The sequence below is a fragment of the Electrona antarctica genome, assembly GCF_951216825.1.
Source record: "Electrona antarctica genome assembly, chromosome: 24".
NCBI classification, from domain to species: Eukaryota; Metazoa; Chordata; class Actinopteri; order Myctophiformes; family Myctophidae; genus Electrona; species Electrona antarctica.
This window is the reverse complement of record NC_136803.1, coordinates 9748976-9770999: the sequence shown is the minus strand read 5'-3', so window position 1 is coordinate 9770999 and position 22024 is coordinate 9748976. Positions and strand designations below refer to the sequence as shown.

Here is a 22024-nt window from a genome sequence, read left to right as displayed (position 1 = left end):
GGTCTAGGGGCAAACTTGGCCCATAATAGTTGGAAGGACGAAACTGATGTCACTTATGTAAAATTATTTAATAAATAGCTATTTACAGACTTTCTCATGACAGAATAAATTGATATATATGTAATGGCTCAGAATGAATGAAATATATATCTACAAAGGCTCAGAATATTGGGTATCAGAATATTTACAAAGGCTTTGCATATGTAAATATAGTTACTTACAAAAGACCAGAGTTCGGACATCTGACCCTAACAAGCATACAGGGACAAAAACTACAACTTACACCTACCAAACAGACGTCCTCTCTCACAGGCACAAACAAAGCAGAACAGAAACACAAACTAATGACAAGTGGCTTAACAGAGCATGGCATCGGCTGCAGGGAGAGCTGCGTTGCTACTCGAAGAGCTGTTGCCACAGACTGTGGTTATAAAGCCCACACTCCAGGAAGACAGCAAAGTCACGTGACCGCCTGGCCAATGGGGAGAGTCGGATGATCAGGCCTACGTCACACCCACAGGACAGTGGCCCACGACGGACATCTTCTGTGGAGGACAATTGCCAAACAGTAACATGTCCAAGGAATAAGCAGCCTATACTGATAAATATATATGGATACACTAGCATTAGCTCCATACATATTTATCACTACTAATCAAACATAATACCAAAAACAGCCAACGGCTGTTACAGACCGCATGCTATAGGATGCCATTTTTCACGATTACGGAGGATTTGAAAAAAAGGTGAAAATCACGGAAAAGTGACAGGCTATAGTCCATGGTCTCGGACCACATGCTTATAGGGTGCAGTAGAGGTATGTGTTTGGCCTCTGTCGGTAATTTAACTCGGAGAGTGTGCAAATGGAACCAAATGGACCCGTTGGTTCTATTTGTACACTCTCAGAGTTACATACCCATAAGGGTCCATTTGGTTCCTAACTATAATTTAGCTGGGGACCCCCTGGAACTCCCTCAAGGACCGCTGGGGGTCCCCGGACCCCACTTTGGGAACCCATGTGCTAGAGCACCCCTGTGGATGGTAGCGCCTGAGGGTGGGGTGTATTAAAGGCCGATATGCATGCAGGTTTTATTGTTACCATGTATGTTATGGACACTGACATTTACGGGCCCACCTTTGGGGTTTGATGTATCTTCTGCCTCTGCCTCCTCACTTCTGGTCGTGACCGCTCAAAGTATATATAGGGCTTAAGTTTTTAACACAATCAGCTCCGGGATTTCTTTCAAAACAGCTGCTTGGTAAGCACACTTTTGTATAACTAAAATGAGAGTAAATTAAATTAGTAAAGTGTGCTTACCAAGCAGCTAACAGAATGCATAAGAATCAATTATCACTCATGTTTGTACGTTAATATTACTTTAACCTCAAAAGGTAGAAAAGTGCTCATCAAGAAAGAAAATGCATAAAGAACGTATTATAGTGGTGCCTATTATCCTGTAGCGTCATTCAAAGTCAATCAAGTTATCTAAGAACAAAGACAATGAATATAAAGCTAAATAGGGCGATTGGTAAGGCAAAGGGCCTTGTTCAAATTGAACTATGCACAAAGATTTATAGATTGGTCGGGGTGTGAAGAAGCTCCCGCCAGCGTGCTGGTGAGGGAGGACTAGCGATGGAGCTCGTTATTTTTTATTCCTAACTAGCACCTTATCGAACTGTCTTATCGAGCCCCTTTTGAGCTTTTTCTATTATTTTGTGGAAAGACATGACGCGTCAAATTCTGAACAGAACCAATATCTTTACTGTAATAATTACGATAAACATATTTAACCAAAAACTATCACTTGCACTACTATTTACTACTAGGGGCTTCAAATACAGTACTTTTATTTAAATGTTTAGAATATACACACTTTGTAGTGTCCCTTTGTTGTTTAAGACAGCCTGTTTCGTATTGGCTTTGTTGATGTATTGAATGTGGGTGATATATATTGATGATGTATTGAATGTGGGTTATAATATGTGTCTAACAAAAACAGACAATAGACACAGGAGTTAAAAGAAAAAGAAAGAAAAAAAAAAGATCATTTGTTATTTTTGCATTAGTTCATCAGAACAATTAATCCGCTATACCGAGACACATCCAACATTCCCTTGCATTGGTTCAAAACAATTAAACATCTTTACAGAGAGACACATCCAACATTCCCTTGCATTGGTTCAAAACAATTAAACATCTTTACAGAGACACGTCAAGCATTCCCTTGCATTGGTTTAAAACAAAATTAAACAGCTTTATACGTACAAATACTTTAAGTACAAATATAGTTTTATAGTACAATTTTACTGCAATTATATTCACCCACCTGTCAGAACACATGCATATATGCCTGATACACAATTCAATTCCATTTTATTAAACTGTCAAATCACAACAAGTTGTCTCAAGACACTTTACATGTAGAGCAAAGGACAGCCGCCCAGAGCAAGCAATATTGCGACAGTGGTAACGGGAAAAAACTCCCTCCCTTAGGAAGAAACGTCAAGCAGAACCCAACTCTAGGGTAATAGTTATAGAATTTGATTGAAATATTGATTGAAATATTTATTAACAGTTTGCAGAATTACATTACACTTCAAGCACAAACTCAATACAACGACTGTAGAACAAAGAGGAGATCCGGGCACACTTAATGTTAAAAGGAGGAAACTTTATTGAACCGACATGTTTCAACCTATACGGTCTTCATCAGGGTCCTGAATTTCAATACAAAGACTGTGAGTGGACGACCCAATTAAGCATTACACTTGTTTACAAGAGGGTCCACCTTGTTCAATTCATGGATTCATTGTTAAAATATAGGACTGTCAGTTTAAGGCAGTAATTAAAGAACCATTTTAGAAAACCTTAGTAGTTGTCAAATATAGTGCGCTGTCAGTTTAAGATGGATGAATGGATAAACCTTTCAGAGAACTTTGAATGGAACCAAATTAATCTGAATCTGCTATTTTTCAATAGCTAAAGTATAACATCATGCTTTAAAACACCAAAAGGGGTTCCCACCCAAAATGGGTTAAAATCCTTTAGTAACCTTTGCCAATCCTAGAAAAACCCTTGAAGCCTGAACACAATCCAGGCAATGGATAAAACACCATGGTAAAAGACCCTTAAAAACGAATTAGGAAGATGCAGGAATTCAGACCATGCCGAATTATAAAGTTTAGTGGAATTTATACAAATTGATTCTCAGTGAAAAGATGTTACAGATCCAGGCTTGACATAGCGTTATTCCATAGTTACAAAGTCCGTTCCTGAGTCCTGGATAAAGTTTCTATTCCGTGAATAACACAATTATAGCAAACATGGCGGAATGTTGTTGTTCTATCGTGATTGGCTGAGATGAATCCATGTTGCTGTCAGCTGACGATGACCCACGTGGAGGAGATCGTTGGCATCCCCTCGTTGGTTCAGCACAGTGATGGTGGTGGTGGCAGCGTAGTGACGTCGTAGTCACAAGATGGGAAGTCTGATGTCTCATGCATGGAGACGCTGTGGTCATGGTGACCTGTAGATATGAACCCTGACTTCACCTACACTGACTGTGCTGCTTAGCTGGGTGATATGCACATACATACATCTGCACGTACATCTGACAAGCCCCTTTCATCAGGTATCATATGTGACTCTTCACTTTGCATCAGGTGTCATCTACTTGACTCGTCCCGACACCCACAAGATCTGTGGCACTGAATCGTCCATAATCATAAGGTCTCCTATTGCCAGGTTCATCTTAATCCGAGTCCAATGTTGTGGCACTTGAAGCAGAGATCTCTTCCAAAACAGTCAACAAGATACTGCACTATTTCACCCTTCAGTGTGTATACAAGTCTTTTGTGAACAGTTCAAGTGGCATGACTGAGGTACTGACGCATTTCCATTGCTGATACACGACAAAGGCCAGGTCTGGGTTGGTATGGGTGTTCCATTGTGCAGAGAAGAAGCTTCTTTGGGGTCAAACAATGTGTTGGCGTTAGAGGCCCATTGGCTCTGTGTCCCTCCATTTGAGGATGTTTGGATGTAACCCCAATCCTTGTATTGGGAATTGAAGTCCCCTGCATTAAAGGCAGGCGCTGGTACCAGTGGGAGTGAGTGAATTCACATCATCATATGTCTTCTGCAGATCAGCTTTCACCAACATGAAAGGAGGTGGTGTTAGGAGGTGGTGTTAGGACGTGGTGATATTAGAAGAAGTTGGTGGAAGCTGATCTTGTTTGGGGTTACAGCCAAACATCATCAAATGGAGAGACACAGAGCCAATGGGCCTCTAGCACCAACACACTACTGTTGTTTGACCCAAAAGTGCCCCCAAGCTTCTTCTCTGCACGATGGAACACCCATACCAACCCAGACCTGGCCTTTGCCGTGGGTCAGTAATGGAAATATGTCAGCACCTCAGTCATGCCACTTGAGCTGTTCACAAAAGAAGACGCCTATACATGCTGAAGGTTGAAAAAGTGCAGTATCTTGTTGACTTGTTTTGGAAGAGATGGGTGAGTACCTCTCTCTGCTTCAAGTGCCACAAAAGTGGACTCAGATTAGGAAGAACCTGGCAACAGCAGACGTTATGATTATGGACGATTCAGTGCCACAGAGCTTGTGGGTGTCGGGAAGAGTCAAGCAGATGATACCTGATGCAAAGGGAAGAGTCACATATGATACCTGATGAAAGGGGCTTGTCAGATGTGTGCAGGACAAGATGAAGACAAACGCACTGGAAAGACCTGTGAACAAGCTATGCCTCATCTGTGAGACGGACACTTACGGGTATTGTTTTCCGTGTTAACCGTGTACACTCAAGACAATGCCACCGCTGCCACCCTTAGAGCTGACCTGTTCTGACATTCCATGTTGATCTGACCTCATCAAACCCTGTGCACTCAAGACACGCTCCATATATGGCAAGTGCACGCGACGTCGCCCTTTAGGGCAAGGTCGCTCCTCACCCTCAGGCGTCTTACTGGTAATGTTAAGATAATGCTATACTATGCTAGCAGTCCATGATCGTGCTCTGTGAGGAGGCCGGGTCCACAGTCACACTCTTGATAGGCTCATTGAAGGATCCGTGAAGAGGCCTGGTCCACAGTCACACTGTTGATAAGCTCATTGAAGGATCCGTGAAGAGGCCTCGTCCACGGTCACACTCTTGATAGGCAGCTGGGGGTCCATAATACAAGTCCATGGAACTGCAGAGTGGGAGACAAAAAGAGACTCCGGGGAGTGGCTCCCCGGATGACGAGTTAGTGGACCATGAGTCTGTACAGTGTTAATAACAATCGCACTGATGGGAAACAAACCCACACATCCAAGGGGGGGGGGGGGTGGGAGAGGAGGAGAGGGGAGGAGAAAAGGGGGGAGGGGATGGGGAGGGGAAGGGGGAGACGTAGAGTTTTCATTAATTTTAATTAATTTTCAGGCCCGACCCTACCCTACCATACACTGCTCTAACTGGGTCGGCCCGAGGCTCGGCCCGACCCTAAAAATGTCCATAATGTTAGGCCACTAGATGGTTCAATATACTGAGTAAGTGTGTGAGAGAACAGACTTATCGCCGAAATAAAGGATTTATGTAACTCACGTTGGCTGTTGACACAATGAGTGCCGCCTGCTGGACGAAAGTGGTATGGCGCTTGGGTGCTGGTGATTTCAGGATATAACACTATGACGCGTGTCCGCTTTTGGCTTCCATCTTGGATGCTAAAGCATAGCATCAATGCTAGCGAACTAAAATGAGGTCCATCCTTCCTCTAGAAAAAAACAATGTTCCGATCACGCCCACCGGATAATCAGAAGACCTATCTGTTCAAAAGCACGGACAGCGCATTAGTTTCAGGGGGAAAAGCGTGCAAAGGCTGCGACTAAAACAGAAGCTAATGTGGTTGGTCATACAGACACAGTGCGGGTGGGGCCCTAGCAACAGTTCACAGCAACCGGAACGGTTAAACAAATGGAAAATAGCAAGGCAATTTTATAGCAATATCAAACGCCTCAAGACTTCCAAAACAAGTCAACAAGATACTGCACTTTTTCACCCTTTAGCGAGTCTTTTGTTAACAGTTCAAGTGGCATGCCTGAGATACTGACACATTTCCATTGCTGACACACGACAAAGGCCAGGTCTGGGTTGGTATGGGTGTTTCATTGTGCAGAGAAGAAGCTTCTTTGGGGTCAAACAATGTGTTGGCGTTAGAGGCTCCATTTGAGGATGTTTGGCTGTCCTTGTATTGGGAATTGAAGACCCCTGCATAGAAGGCAGGCGCTGGTACCAGTGGGAGTGAGTGAATTCACATCATCATATGTCTTCTGCAGATCAGCTTTCACCAACATGGAAGGAGATGGTGTTAGGAGGTGGTGTTAGGACGTGTTAGAAGAAGGTGGTGTTAGAAGGAAGTGTTAGAAGGGCGTGGTGTTAGGACGTGTTTAGAAGAAGGTGGTATTAGAAGAAGTTGGTGGAAGCTGATCTGCAGATCATGTTTGGGTTACAGCCAAACATCATCAAATGGAGAGACACAGAGCCAATGGGCCTCTAGCACCAACACACTACTGTTGTTTGACCCAAAAGTGCCCCAAGCTTCTTCTCTGCACAATGGAACACCCATACCAACTCAGACCTGGCCTTTGTCGTGGGTCAGCAATGGAAATATGTCAGCACCTCAGTCATGCCACTTGAGCTGTTCACAAAAGAATACTCCTATACATGCTGAAGGGTGAAAAAGTGCAGTATCTTGTTGACTTGTTTTGGAAGAGATGAGAGTATTTGGAACACATTCTATTTTTCACATTTCCTGAAAAATAGTCTTGAACATACAAGGTTTCCACCCGACAGAAAACAAAATGGAGGTAAATGCAAGGTTCTTAGAGAGGGGGGAGGTGGTCTGTACTGTACCTGAATGGGGCCAAAGACCCCTTGCCATCTGCACAGAGTGGCCAGGGTGTGAGCTGATCCAACAGGGGGCGTTCTGTCCAGTCTCATAGCCAGGGAGGAGGCTCCGTCGTCGGGGATGGAGCACCAGGCCGACGTAGGGTTCTCCTGGAAGGTCTGGTACACGCCCAGCACTGGGACGCTGCCCTCTGGAAGGTCTGGTACACGGCCAGCACTGGGACGCTGCTCTCTGGAAGGTCTGGTACACACCCAGCACTGGGACGCTGCCCTCTGGGTGGTCTGGTACACACCCAGCACTGGGACGCTGCTCTCTGGAAGGTCTGGTACACGCCCAGCACTGGGACGCTGCCCTCTGGAAGGTCTGGTACACGCCCAGCACTGGGACGCTGCTCTCTGGAGGGTCTGGTACACACCCAGCACTGGGACGCTGCAAGAAAGACACACCATCATCATGAATCCATTTTACAATCCATTTACCCCAGTAGTCAGGGAATATCATCAGTATAGTGTCAAATCTGGGAATACATTTCTTACCAAGAATTTTCTTCACCAATGTGTTTGTAAAGGAGTCTACTAACATATCCCACATTGGTTTCTATTCAACCACCCTAGGGGATGTTTTGACAGCTGCTGAAAGTTGGGGTGCCATACAACCATTATAAGGCAAAATGTTTTAAATTTCATTATGCTTGTCAAACTAGGGTGTTTTCATGATTCTGAATCCATTCCAAGCATTAGTTTTGCACTTAAAACACTCCTTGGGCTAAAAATGGTTGATGAGGTCAACACATTTGGGTACATTTGGGCAAGTGGCTATGGCCAACCTAGGGGGTCTATGGTTAAACTAGGGATCAAACTAGGGTTTTTTCATGATTCTGAATCCATTCCAAGCATTAGTTTTGCACGAAGAATACTCGTCGGGCTAAATTCGGCCATAGCCACTTGCCCAAATGTGCCCTAATGTGCCAAAATGTGCTGACCTCATCACATTTGTGATGACGGATATGGCCATTTTTAGCCCAAGGATTGTTTTTCATGAAAAACTAATGCTTGGAATGGATTCAGAATCATGAAAACATCCTAGTTTGACACGTCACATGCTACTTAAAACATAATGAAATTTAGAACATTTTACGTTATAGGCTAATGGTTTCAGCAGCTGTCAAACATTCCCCTAGGGTGGTTGAATAGAAACCAATGTGGGGTATGTTAGTAGACACCTTTACAAACACATTGGTGAAGAAAAGTCTTGGTAATGTATTCCCAGATTGTATCAATATCCCCTGACTACAGTGAAAGAGAGGAGAAACGGAGGCGAAGATTGAAGGAAGGTGAAATGAGAAAGGAATCCAAATAAACAATCTTGACAACAAATACTGGATTGTTATAAAGCTGCAAAGGTATGGTGAAGGTGCAGCAACAGTAGTTAACGTGGCATCACAATCATTCTAATCACTTTATCCATTGATACGTTGGATGTTCAAAAGTAGCAGATGTACAAGCTCACAGCGCAGGAGTTTGTGCCACGCTTGCGAGTTTGTGCAATTGCAATTCTTTTCTGGATTTGTATTTTTTTGTTTGCTGTAATAAATCTTCTCTTCTGGGCGTTACTGTGGCACAACATATTTTCAGATGGGGGTCCGTGGCCAAATACACATAAGTTGGAGAACCAGTCAATTAAATTACACCATGAAGTCATCTCGTCAGCTCACCTGCGGCCGCGGCACTCTCAGACTGCGTCTCCCATTCCACGCCGACGGCTGAGTCCAGACCGTTGCTACGGGAAGCGGTAAGGAAGACCACGCCCCCTTCAGGAAGACCACGCCCCTTCCGCGGCCACCACCTCTGTGTTAGTTCTGAACAGCAAATACACAGGTAGAGATATTAAACCTACAGTGTGTGCGCGCGTGCGTGCGTGTCTAAATAAAATAAAAAAATTGTGGCTGCGGTTTGTGGTGTGATGTTCAGCGCTGACCTGTTCAGCGTGGGTCTGATGCGGAACAGGCCAGACGGAGCCAGGTTCTCCAGGACAGTGATGTAGGTGTGCAGCCGCTCCCCCCAGACGGGCTCCCCCGCTGGGGCTGGACGGTGGAGCCTCTCCCCCCAGATGGGCTCCTCCATTGGGGCTGGACGGTGGAGCCTCTCCCCCCAGATGGGCTCCTCCACAATCGCAAAACAAAACAAGTCAACAAGATACCGCACTTTTTCACCCTTCAGCGTGCATTTAAGTATTTTGTGAACAGTTCAAGATGCATGACTGAGGTACTGATGCATTTCCATTGCTGACACACGGCAAAGGCCAGGTCTGGGTTGGTATGGGTGTTCCATTGTGCAGAGAGGAAGCTTCTTTTGGGTCAAACGGGATTAGAGGCCCATTGGCTCTGTGTCTCTCCATTTGATGATGTTTGGCTGTAACACCAATCCTTGTATTGGGAATTGAAGACCCCTGCATAGAAGGCAGGCGCTGGTACCAGTGGGAGTGAGTGAATTCACATCATCATATGTCTTCTGCAGATCAGCTTCCACCAACATGGAAGGAGGTGGTATTAGTAATTAGGAGGTGGTGTTAGACTACAGGGGTGCCCACACCTTTTTGACTTGAGAGCTACTTTCAAAATAACAAAGCTCAAAGAGATCTACCGACCGAAAAAATGATTATACCATTGCTGAAAATAGTTTAAATAGTGTACCTGAGGGAGCTTTAGAAGCTGGCGTTACATATACATTAAGACTGAATGCACAGAATGGGAAATAGAGGGGGAGAGGTACCTTTTTTTTTTAGGGGCGCCAGCACAGGTTTAATGTTTGTCTTTAGGTCAATGTTTGTTTTATAAACGACATTGACAATGAAGAGAAATGAATGTTAGTCACCAACACAAACATTAAATCCCATTGAAAATAAAGAGAATTTAATGTTTGTTTTGACACCGTTTGTTTTAAATCATCATTACATCACCTAATCATACCTTAATGCATGTTCGGACTAACGGGACTTCGGATCTATGGGCAGTTCCCAAACCGAATTCCCTCCTCGATGTTGTAAGATGATAAGAACGCCCCTCACTTCACACGGGTGTGATTTTTGTATTTCATTTGTAATGCTATGCTACAGACATTTTTGTACACAGCAACACTAAAAAAAACAAAATATTGCATTGTGGGTTTGAGCCGACAGGCCTTTTTGTTGTCAATCAAGTCACCTTAATTCAAGTGGCAGATGCCAAAAATATATATTTTGATCTACCTGCACAGCCTTTGTGATCTACTGGTAGATCGTGATCTACCTTTTGCCGAAGGACGTGTAGAAGGAGGTGGTATTAAATCAAATCAACCATTATTTATATAGCACATATTAACACCAAAGTGCTTCACAACAAAAGATTGAAATTATAGCAAAGAAGGTGGTATTAGAACAGAAGAAGTTGGTGGAAGCTGATCTGCAGAAGACATGATAATGTGAATTAATTCACTCCTGCTGGTACTAAGTTACACCTGCCATATATACAGGGGACTTTAATTCCCAACACAAGCTTTGGGGTTACAGCCAAACATCATCAAATGGAGAGACACAGAGCCAATGGGCCTCTAGCACCAACTCACTACTGTTGTTTGACCCAAAAGTGCCCCCAAGCTTCTTCTCTGCACGATGAAACACCCATACCAACCCAGACCTGGCCTTTGCCGTGGGTCAGCAATGGAAATATGTCAGCACCTCAGTCATGCCACTTGAACTGTTCACAAAAGAAGACCCGTATACATGCTGAAGGGTGAAGGAAATGCTGTATCTTGTTGACTTGTTTTGGAAGAGATGGGCGAGTACCTGTCTCTGCTTCAAGAGCCATAAAAATGCACTCGGATTAAGAAGATAAAATACAGTGTGGTGGTGTACTATGATATGGTAGCAGTCCATGGTCGTACTCTGGGAGAAGGCGTCCACGGTCACACTCTTGATAGGCTCATTGAAGGCTCCGTGAAGAGGCCTGGTCCACAGTCACTCTTCATAGGCAGCTGGGGGTCCATAATACAAGTCCATGGAACTGCAGAGTGGGAGACAAAAAGAGACTCCGGGGAGAGGCTCCCCGGATGACGAGTTAGTGGCAGGTCTTACTGGACCATGAGTCTGTACAGTGTTAATAACAATCGCACTGATGGGAAACGAACCCACACAACCAAGAGGGGGGAGAAAAGGGAGGAGGGGAGGGGGAGGTGAAGGAGGAGACGTAGAGTTCTCAACGGGCCCGAAAATTAAGGTCCGGCCCTACCCGGGTCGGCCCGAGGCTCGGTTATTACCATAATGTTAGGCCACTAGATGGTTCAATATTCCGAGTGAGTGTATGAGAGAACAGACTTATCGCCGAAATAAAGGATATATCTAAGTGGTTACTTTCACTTACTTTTGGATTACTTTTATGCAAAACTATTTCATTAGATAAAACAAGTTTTACCATTGATAACCAGACAAGAATGTTGAGCCTATGAAAAAAAGAAAAAGTAAAATCAGTACCACCTCAGAAAAGAAAAAGTATACCTTTTATGATTCATTTTAAAATACAGTCTTATTCAGGCACAGTTTGTACAAAAGGTACATTTATTCCTAATTATAATAATAATTCCTAATCACCACCACACTGGTCAACACAGAAGCCGTTGAGAGCTGCATGTTAATGATATGATCCATAGTTATGGTTATGTCTGCATCATATAGCGAGCAATGCATAGCCTACTGGAGTGCCATTTGAACGGAATCATCATCATCTGAATCATTTTCCACCCGTGTCCCCACAGCTACAGAGCGCTCCACACACACACACCCCGCCTCCTCTTTTCCCCTATACAGATCACTGACCAGAGTGTCCGCTGGCTATAGATCATCACGCGATATAATGTAATATAATATAATAAATATAACATGGGGACTGGAGAGTTTCTCCGCTGCTCGTGTGCCCACTGTGCAGTGCATTATGAGTAGCGGCAGCGACACACACAGCTCAGCCCCTGATCATGTGTCATGCGTACTATTTATTTCGACTTGATTCTTTTATCGTTTGTTGTTTTAACATATTCTAGCCCTAAAATTGATGAGGGGAAGGGGAGAATGTAATCAAGCCTGTAATCCCCGTTACTGTCTGTAATCCAGAATACACATTTTAAAAAGTACTGTACTGTTTTTTTTACTCCGATTACATAATGGCGTTACATGTAATATGTTGCTTCCCAACCCTGCACAGCGCTCATGGCGTTTTCAACAGCTTACAGATCTGTTATTTTGGGCACATACCAATGAGGCGCGCCACGCGCCGACTGCTACAATACTAAACATTTGGGAAACCAAATGGCCTGTACAGTGGACTGTAACAAAACTGTGATCATGTAACTTGCTTGTAGCTTATGTGTAGCGTTTACACATGTAGTTAGAATGCAATCAGTTGCCACTGCAATTTTGTATGTTGTTACCTGGAGGCAGACATCAAGACCATGAAGATGACCTGGAACCAGCTGGAGAGAACGGCTCACACAGAGATGCCTGGAGATTGCTTGTTGACGGCCGATGCCCCAGAAGGGGCAGTAGGCATAAGTAAGTAAGTAACAGTTGCACCTTACATTAAAATGTTGCTGGTGAATCATGAGATTGACTGTACTACACGGTGCATGATGATGCCTTGATCAAATGGGTTTAGTACGGTAATCCAGTAAGTAAGGAATCCAGGAACTTGGAGAAAGGACCTCCCCTCAATACTTGCCTGATGCCAATAAGAACCGTCACGTGAGAAATATTCGCCTGATTTCAGGAAGAACCGTTATGTGAGAAATACTTGCCTGATTTCAGGAAGAAAACTGTTATATGAGAAATATTCGCCTGATTTCAGGAAGAAAACTGTTACATGAGAAATACTTGCCTGATTTCAGGAAGAAAACTGTTATATGAGAAATATTCCCCTGATTTCAGGAAGAACCGTTACATGAGAAATACTTGCCTGATTTCAGGAAGAACCGTTATGTGAGAAATACTCGCCTGATTTCAGGAAGAAAACTGTTACATGAGAAATATTTGCCTGATTTCAGGAAGAAAACTGTTATATGAGAAATATTCGCCTGATTTCAGGAAGAAAACTGTTACATGAGAAATACTTGCCTGATTTCAGGAAGAAAACTGTTATATGAGAAATATTCCCCTGATTTCAGGAAGAACCGTTACATGAGAAATACTTGCCTGATTTCAGGAAGAACCGTTACGTGAGAAATACTCACCTGATTTCAGGACGAAAACTGTTACATGAGAAATACTTGCCTGATTTCAGGAAGAAAACTGTTATATGAGAAATATGAAAGTTTCGCCTGATTTCAGGAAGAACCGTTACATGAGAAATACTTGCCTGATTTCAGGAAGAAAACTGTTATATGAGAAATATGAAAGTTTCGCCTGATTTCAGGAAGAACCGTTTCATGAGAAATACTTGCCTGATTTCAGGAAGAACCGTTACGTGAGAAATACTCACCTGATTTCAGGACGAAAACTGTTACATGAGAAATACTTGCCTGATTTCAGGAAGAAAACTGTTATATGAGAAATATTTGCCTGATTTCAGGAAGAACCGTTACGTGAGAAATACTCGCCTGATTTCAGGAAGAACCATTATGTGAGATTATTGGGCGGCAGTGGCTCAGGGGTAGAGTTGCCGGTTGGGAACTGGAAGGTTCCAAGTTCGGGCTCCCCCTGAGTTTGTGTCAAAGTGTCCTTGAGCAAGACTTTGAACCCCTAATTGCTCCCGATGAGCAGGTTGGTGCCTTGCATGGTTTCCTCTGCCATCAGTGTATGAATGTGTGTGTGTGAAAGGGTGAATGTAATGCACAATCTTTGTAAAGCGCCTTGGAATGTGCTATATAAATGCACCATTTACCATTTTTATCTTTGCCTGATTTCAGGAAGAAATATTGTGTGAGCAACACTTGCCTGCTACAGAATAACTATGGACAACCCTGGGACTAACCCCTGTCTGGCTGGCTGGGCCTGGGACTTTGCCATATGGTTATACAGGGGGGTATACAGGGTTATTACATTTGAACACATGTGACTGGCTACAGTCCTTTGTGCCACAAGTGGGCATTGGTCATTTTTCAGTTTTTTACAGATTATTAAAGTACAGAACATAGGCTTTCGTATGATGGATCATCAATTGACAAATATTTGAAGGAGGATATGACCATTTGAAACTGAAAGCTGAGGAAATGCCATGAGAATATTCTAAACCTTTTAAACACCTCGAGCTGCCCAGAAATGTGTGTGACAATGGGACAAGAGGTACTTAACTCCACCCCTAATCACTCATCTAATCACTCCCCCAACTCTTAACCACCCCCACAAGTTTTAGCTGTCAAACACTAGAAACACACGATCGGACAGACCTGCTTTTAATTGCTAAATGTACAGTACAGTAAAACCGTTGTAATTGTATGTAACCTTATGTGGCAGCTGGACATAAACCACTAACCAGGGCAACATTTCCCAATGGAATGATATATAATGTAACCTAGAACAGACATGTTTAAACCAGTAATAATAATAATAATAATAATAATAATAATAATAATAATAATAATAATAATAATAATAATAATAATAATAATAATAATAATAATATAAAGTAACCTAGAACAGACATGTTTAAACCAGTAGAACAAACAATGCAATTTGTAATGTGTCCCATAAAACCATTTGAAAGTACAGCAATTACATAGTTAAACTCTACCTGGTTGTAAATAGATACAGTACACATTTTTTCTTTTATTATTTTATATAGGGGGGGAAATAAATGGGTTTCTATCTACTGTGCAGGGTTTACATCCAGTCTAAAGCCCGCCCACTGTATTCGCCAATACACACACACACACACACACACACACACACACACACACACACACACACACACACACACACACACACACACACACACTTTCCGTATGCTCTCTACACAGGATGCCGACAGTAGAACTGTGCTAGTGTCCGCTCAATGTAACACTAACGTGACACGTACGCTGTCTATAAAAACACAACCAAGTCATAGTTTATACTGGCTAACATTCATTGAATATAGCCTATGGTCATTTATCAATGGAGTGTAAATCCTGCCTTAAATTCGAGCGTGGGTTTTGGCGTGCGCTCACGTCGCCACAGCATTTATGAAGTGATCATAAACAGCTGATCCTTGCGTAATGTTGGTCGTATCGCTGATAAATGTGACGGCTGAAATCAATCTGGCACGCCCTATGAAATCAAGCCTCGCCCTCATTTTTGCGACATGAACAACTGCAATACGACCAAGCAACGTATGGAAATCAGTTACATGATGGAAAGCCAATGAAAAACGTTTTCCCCACGCGCCTCGCCTTTATACAAGTTTTCAAATGTATAAAACAAATAAGTGGTGCAACCACTTCCTTAAGTGACTATGGCCCTCATTTATCAATTGAGTGTAAATTCTGCCCCAAATTCGAGTGTAGGATTCGTAGTACACCCACGTCGGGTCGGCATTTACAAAGTGATCGCAGACAGCTGTTTCTTCCTTAATTTCGTTCGGACGTTTATAAATGTGACGGCTGAAATCTATCTGGCACGCCCTATGAAATCAAGCCTCGCCCTCGTTTTTGCGACATGAACAACTGCAGTACGACCTTGGAAACCATAGTTACATGACGAAAAAAGTCAATAAAAAAGTCACCCCCCTCTCATACACACACAGACGCACGCACGCACACGCAACTTGCAAGTCCAACTGGTTTGTTGTAGCCTATCTTAAATAAATTGTGCATGCAACTTTCTGGTTAGTAAACCACAGCATGCAAGCCGCCTTTGTTTTAAAATGGTTCCCCAAACCGTTCACACTTCACACTTCACTATCGGCCGGGGCTACCCCCCCCCCCCCCCATGCTAATTTGCCCAGTCAATCATTTGATCCGCGCTACGCGCCTGCCGTGTGTTGTTAGTTGTAGCCTATATTAAATTATTAAAGTATTTATTCATTTAATATAGCCTACAACAATATATTAGTGAACGAAAATCTGAACCTGCATGTGAACAATGAATTAAATAACAAATAGGCGCACACACACACTGCTGTTTTCCTCCTCTCCTGTCCTGTCTGTCTCTATCACTGTTCATGACACCGCGACCATGCACGTTTATGACAATCTATTTAGATTAGCCTACCTCGCTAGTCGCAGTAGTAGTCGGTGCAGTGGCTGGGCTATCAACTGACAATTATATAAATGTGCAGCCTAAACCAGCCTCATGTGGCACACTGGCACTGGTGGGCTGGCAGCCTGGCTGGGTGGTTTAGCCTATACCTAACTCCGATGCGGTCAGCGGTCCCCAATTTTGCGCTGGCACGCCGGCATGGCACATTTGGCATTCGAGCGACGCGTCGGGTTTATTAAACGAGGAGGAGATTGCACATAGGCTACTGTAACTCCAGAAAGACATCGGCCTGCTGTAGATTAGGCTACAGTAGGCTACCCAAGTTGGGACTCTCCGCAGCTGCAGCGCTGCACTCTCCAACGTCCCGTCATGGAAATATTTCAGCACAGACAGCCCAAATCCTCGCATGTATGCGCTCATCATGCAAAACACTGTTTAAATGGCTTACGCATCTAACTTGCAACATTGTTTTTAAATGCGCGATTTTAATTGCTTGCTTGTAAAGTTGGAAAGCTCCTACTAATTTCATATGACACAAAGACACATCGTTGATGTATTCCTTAACTTTTTTTTACTTTTTTACATTTAGCCCATATACATACCTATACAGTTTTATATAAACATTTTAGGAGTGAATACATATGTTTCGATGCCTGTGACAGCCTCTCAGCTGGTCAAACAATGCTGCTCCGCTGTTCTACGACAGAAAAACAGGTGAGGACAAAGCGTACGACAGCTCCCGACCAGACGTGGTTATTGTCTTGGCTCAAGTTCAAAATCAAACGTTGGCGCAAATGGTAAATGCCGAAAATTGCGGTAATTTCGGCGTACACCCATATTTTGGCGTACGCACGGTTGATAAATGAGGGCCTAAGTGTGTGGCTGGCTGGCTGGCTGGGTGGGTGCGTCTGAGCACGAAAACAGCATGGTTGTTTTTCACCACCTGTGCGCAACCTAACACACACACAAACACACACGCACATATTAACAGTATATATGGTGATTTCGGGTGTGCCAGTACAGTACAGTGACAGTACAGTACAGTACAGTGAAGGGTACAGTAGAGGGACCCCCACACAGTAACTCTGTCATTTCTCAACCGTTTCGGACGTGGGGCGGCTCGCCGGAATCACCGGAATCACCCTGGGTGATTTCCTGGGTGATTTCCTGTGGCTCTGGAACTCCCCCCCCCCCACCCCGGGACCCCCACACGGAGTTGCACCACTTACTTCACACGGGTGTGATTTTTTCAATCCTTTGAAGATAACAGATCTACAAACCCACAAAGTGACGTGTGGTGAGCTTGTAGATCAGCTATTTTCAAATAGCCAAAGTATATAGGGCTGAAGTGGTTAATGTATGTATGTTTTTAATACAAATAATCTAAATCTACAAACAGCATCTTCAGCTCCTGAATGGTATGTTAATTTCAAAATAATGCATGTCAATTAACAGCTCACAAACCTTTCAGGCCGTGACCCAAATTTGAACTGCTACTTTTACTTTTAAGTAAAACATCTGAGTACTTCTTCCACCACTGAATATAAAACATGATGCTGGGTGTTTGTGCACGGTTAGAGAGAGAGCAGGGGGTGCAGAGTTGTACTCACTGTGATGTTTATCCATCCATCCTGGTTCGTCCATCCTGTCTGCACAGTGGGTCGTTGCTCTGTCTGTCTGCGCAGTGGGTCGTTGGTCTGTCTGTCTGCACAGTGGGTCGTTGCTGTCTGTCTGCGCAGTGGGTCGTTGCTCTGTCTGTCTGCGCAGTGGGTCGTTGCCATGTCTGTCTGCGCAGGAGTAGCGAAGACAACCTTGTTGTACATAAACTGTTCCCTACACATGTAAAAAATAAATTACAAAAATGTTAAAACTAAGATGAGAGAACATATTACTCCAGTCTTGGCCTCATTGCACTGGCTTCCGGTTGTTTTTAGGATTGATTTTAAAATTCTTTTACTTGTTTATAAAGCTCTCAATGGTCTCGCACCTTCCTACCTACATGACTGCCTGCCGAAATATGTCCCAAACCGCCCCCTAAGGTCTTCCACTGCTGGCCTGCTCGCTTTGCCTAAAAAAATGGCAACTAAAAAAAATAAAAAAATACGGGGAAGCAGCTTTTTGCTTCTACGGGCCAACGGCGTGGAACAAACTCCCACTGTACCTTCGACAGGCAGCCTCTGTAGACATTTTTAAAGCTCAGCTCAAGACCCACTTTTACACCCTTGCTTTTAATTGATTTATCTGTCTTTTTAAAAAAAATGTTATTCATGTCCTCACTGTATTGTTTATGCCTTGCCTTTCTTTTCTTTTTTGTGTAAAGCACTTTGAAGGATCTTCCATGACTGGGCAAAAGGCAGATAAAACTCAAAATGCATAACAGGAACTCATCCAACAGGGAACTAACGAACCAACAAGAACAATGCAAACACAGGACTTAAATAGACCCAGGAGAACAGGGCACAGGTGAACTCAACTGACAATCAATACTGGGATAGGCTGGGGGACTAACAGGACACAGGTGGAAACACTGACCAATTACAAGGTTAGACAAGGCAGGAAAACAGTAACTAGGAAGACAGGAAACACTAGGAACAATACTACAAAATAAGTCAAACAAAACCATGGCAAAAACAGTGTAACAAAAAAAAATCACACCCGTGTGAACTGAGTGGTGTAAGGTCTTATATAGACTGATCAGCTGTGGTCTGACGTAATGTCTGACGTAATGAAATCACACCCGTGTGAACTGGGTGACCATAGAGCAACCATGCTCATTTTTGAGTGGTGTAAACCACTCCTACAACTGGCTTTTGTGTGCAGAAAAAAATGACCATGGTTGCTATGTTCAAAATAATTTCTGACGTAATTAAATCACACCCGGGTGAACTGGATGACCGTAGCAACCGTGGTCATTTTCTCTGCACAAAAAAAGCCAGTTGTGAAATCACATCCAGGTGTGATTTCATTACGTCAGATCAGAGCTGATCAGGCTATATAATACCTTACCTTATATAATACCTCACATCGGACAAAAACTCCAGCTGAATCAACTTCATGGTCACAAATCATCACATCAGAAGACGAGTCTATATAAAACCTTACACCACTCAGTTCACACGGGTGTGTTTTTTTTTTGGTACGGACAGACATGTAAACTAACAAAGCCAGTTGTAGGAGTGGTTTACACCACTCAAAAACAGAACAGTCAGGAACAAAGGTAAGGTACCCCAAATTAGCTCTTCGCTAAGTCCCACCCAAGCCCGTTCTTGGCCAATGCCACGTTAGCGACGGTTACTATGTTAGGATCCTGGTCACGCTTTCAATGCTGGTCAAAATGTTTAAGCAGTGTCAATAAATATATTTGCTGTACAGCATGTGTGGACCTCAGAAAGAGGGTTTGTTTTCTTACCTTGTTGTGAGCAAACTAGTCCATTCCATGAATTATTTCGCTCCGTTGTGCAGTTTAATAGTACATATTAGAAATAAAAATAGGCTCTCATTGACTTCCATTGTAACGGGGAAACAGCTCTCAAAGTCACTCTTTTAGAACACTAAGCTGATTCTGACCGTTTATGACATCAGGAAAACTCATGCGGTTATATTTTTAATAAAAAATGTCAAGGTTGTCTTGTTTTTGTTTTGACTTCAGTGTTGCCACATTGTGTGAGAGAAATAAGCCAACCCACCTCCAAAAACAAGCCAACTCTTAAAGCCAAATCAAGAAAAACAAGCCAAAACAAACACAATAATATGACCATATATAATCATAATAAAAAGATTGTATGCATTTATCATTATAAATACTATGTAGGCATATGTCTATGATAATTCATGTTTTGGTAATGTATTACATACACTAATTATTAGCCTTAAGCCAAAAGTAGCGGGAAATAAGCAGACCTGGCAACCCTGACAAGTTTGTGTGGTAAGAAGTTCCGGTTTGCCTACAAAACGATCTGATTGGTCCAAATCTGTACACCCACTTCTGAAGTAGCCTCGGTCTCAGGCCGTTGGATGTAAACATTAAACAAATGTATTTGATCTCGTCCACTTGTCGCAAACACCATACACAATTTTGGACGTGTTTGAGGGAGACACTTTAGGAGAAATGTCTGGGACTGCAGCTGGGTGCATCTCAAACAGCATGGCGACTTGTTTACAAACGAGAGTTGGGAACACCAGAACCGCTTCACACCAAAATAGTTACTTTATAAATCTATCAAAAGACGAAAATAAAACGAGTTTTCCTGATGTCATAAACTGATTCATGGAATGGACTAGTTTGCTCATAACAAGGTAAGAAAACAAACCATCTTTCTGAGGTCCACACATGCTGTACAGCAAATATATTTATTGACACTGCTGAAACATTTTGACCAGCATTGAAAGCGTGACCAGGATCCTAACATAGTAACCGTCGCTAACGTGGTATTGGCCAAGAACGGGCTTGGGTGGGACTTAGCGAAGAGTGAATTGGTTAAGTGTTCAGAATGAGCAGAACCAGAGGCTGATGTACCAAAAAGGTTTATTCAACATCAAGTTTATTGAAGCTTAAAAAGGAAGTCATGTTAAAATACGAAGGGAAGGAGGGGTTATTATAATCATAAAAAATGTGACTATAAGCCCACAAGTGGCAAATTGGTGATAAGCGGTGAAGGCTTCAGGGCCTAAACCAATCAGGGCTAATCAGGGCTCTAAACTAATCGCACACAGCAAATAAACAAATCAAGATATCAAGATAAATATGCCAACCAAATTCACATAAAGTAAAAATATTGCGACCCTGGTTCGCAGATTACTATGAAAACCTGTAAAACCTGTCTGTCGTGCCGTTAGTCCCTGTACACTCAAGACACTGCCCCCGCTGCCACCCTTAGATCTCCATATATGGAGCTGACCTGTTCCGACATTCCATATGTTGATCTGACGCCCCATGCCAAAGCGCCAGCGCTCACCCAGCAGTCTGCTGTCACCCAGGCCGCGCGGATGCGTGCACGCGACCTCAGAAGCCCTCAGGGCGCCTTACTGCAGGTTAAAGGGAAACTTCACCCTTTTTTCAAAAAGATATGTTAATGACGTTTAGAAGATTTAGAACACTTTCCTGGGGGTCTTTATGTGTGTAATATGTGGTTTTAGATATTTTAGATTTTAGCAGTGAGCCCAGTGTGTTCATGTCAATCATGTCAATTAGTTTTTTTCTACTTAAAAGGACCACTTCACCACTTTTCAACCTATCTTCATATAATTGGTCCTCACTAATGATCAAGATAAAATAGCACAATTTTTTCCTACTCAGTCTGTGTCTCATTGGAGGGCTGTGGGTAGTTCAGAAACCCGTCCAGCAGTGACATCATCGTTAGTTATATATATATATATATATATATATATATATATATATATATATATATATATATATATTCAGATTTTAATTATCGTGAGAACTACGTTTTCCATTTTTGCATTGCAACTTTTCAGGAATAGAAAGCCTGCAGTTTCTATTAGCTTTACCAATCGATGATGAGAGAGACCCAGAGAGAGACATCACAATCCTGATGGGAGACCTTAATGCCAAGATCGGAAGGGACAACACAGGGTACGAAGACATCATGGGAAGACATGGACTGGGGGTCATGAATGAAAATGGGGAGAGGCTTGCGGACCTGTGCGCTATGAACAACCTGGTCATTGGCGGCAGTGTTTTTCCCCATAAGAACATTCACAAGGCCACTTGGGTATCACCAGACCACATAACTGAGAACCAGATTGACCATATCTGTATTTGTAAGAAATTCAGAAGGTCCATGCAGGATGTAAAAGTAAAGAGAGGAGCAGATGTGGGGTCAGACTAGCCGCAATTTGCAACTCTAGATGTTTTTACAATGGGATGAATCTAGAGTTGCAATACCCTCCATTGACTCCCCACTCATCA

General features: G+C 43.0%; 1 long non-coding RNA gene across 1 annotated transcript; it reads right to left on the bottom strand.

Moving 5' to 3' along the window:
- Positions 1-8890: 8890 nt before the first annotated feature.
- Positions 8891-17891, bottom strand: LOC306916924. The gene is made up of 3 exons (XR_013789053.1): positions 17706-17891; positions 10821-10939; positions 8891-9062 (listed from the first exon to the last, which is right to left on the bottom strand). It is a non-coding gene; the product is annotated as an uncharacterized lncRNA (long non-coding RNA).
- Positions 17892-22024: the final 4133 nt, after the last annotated feature.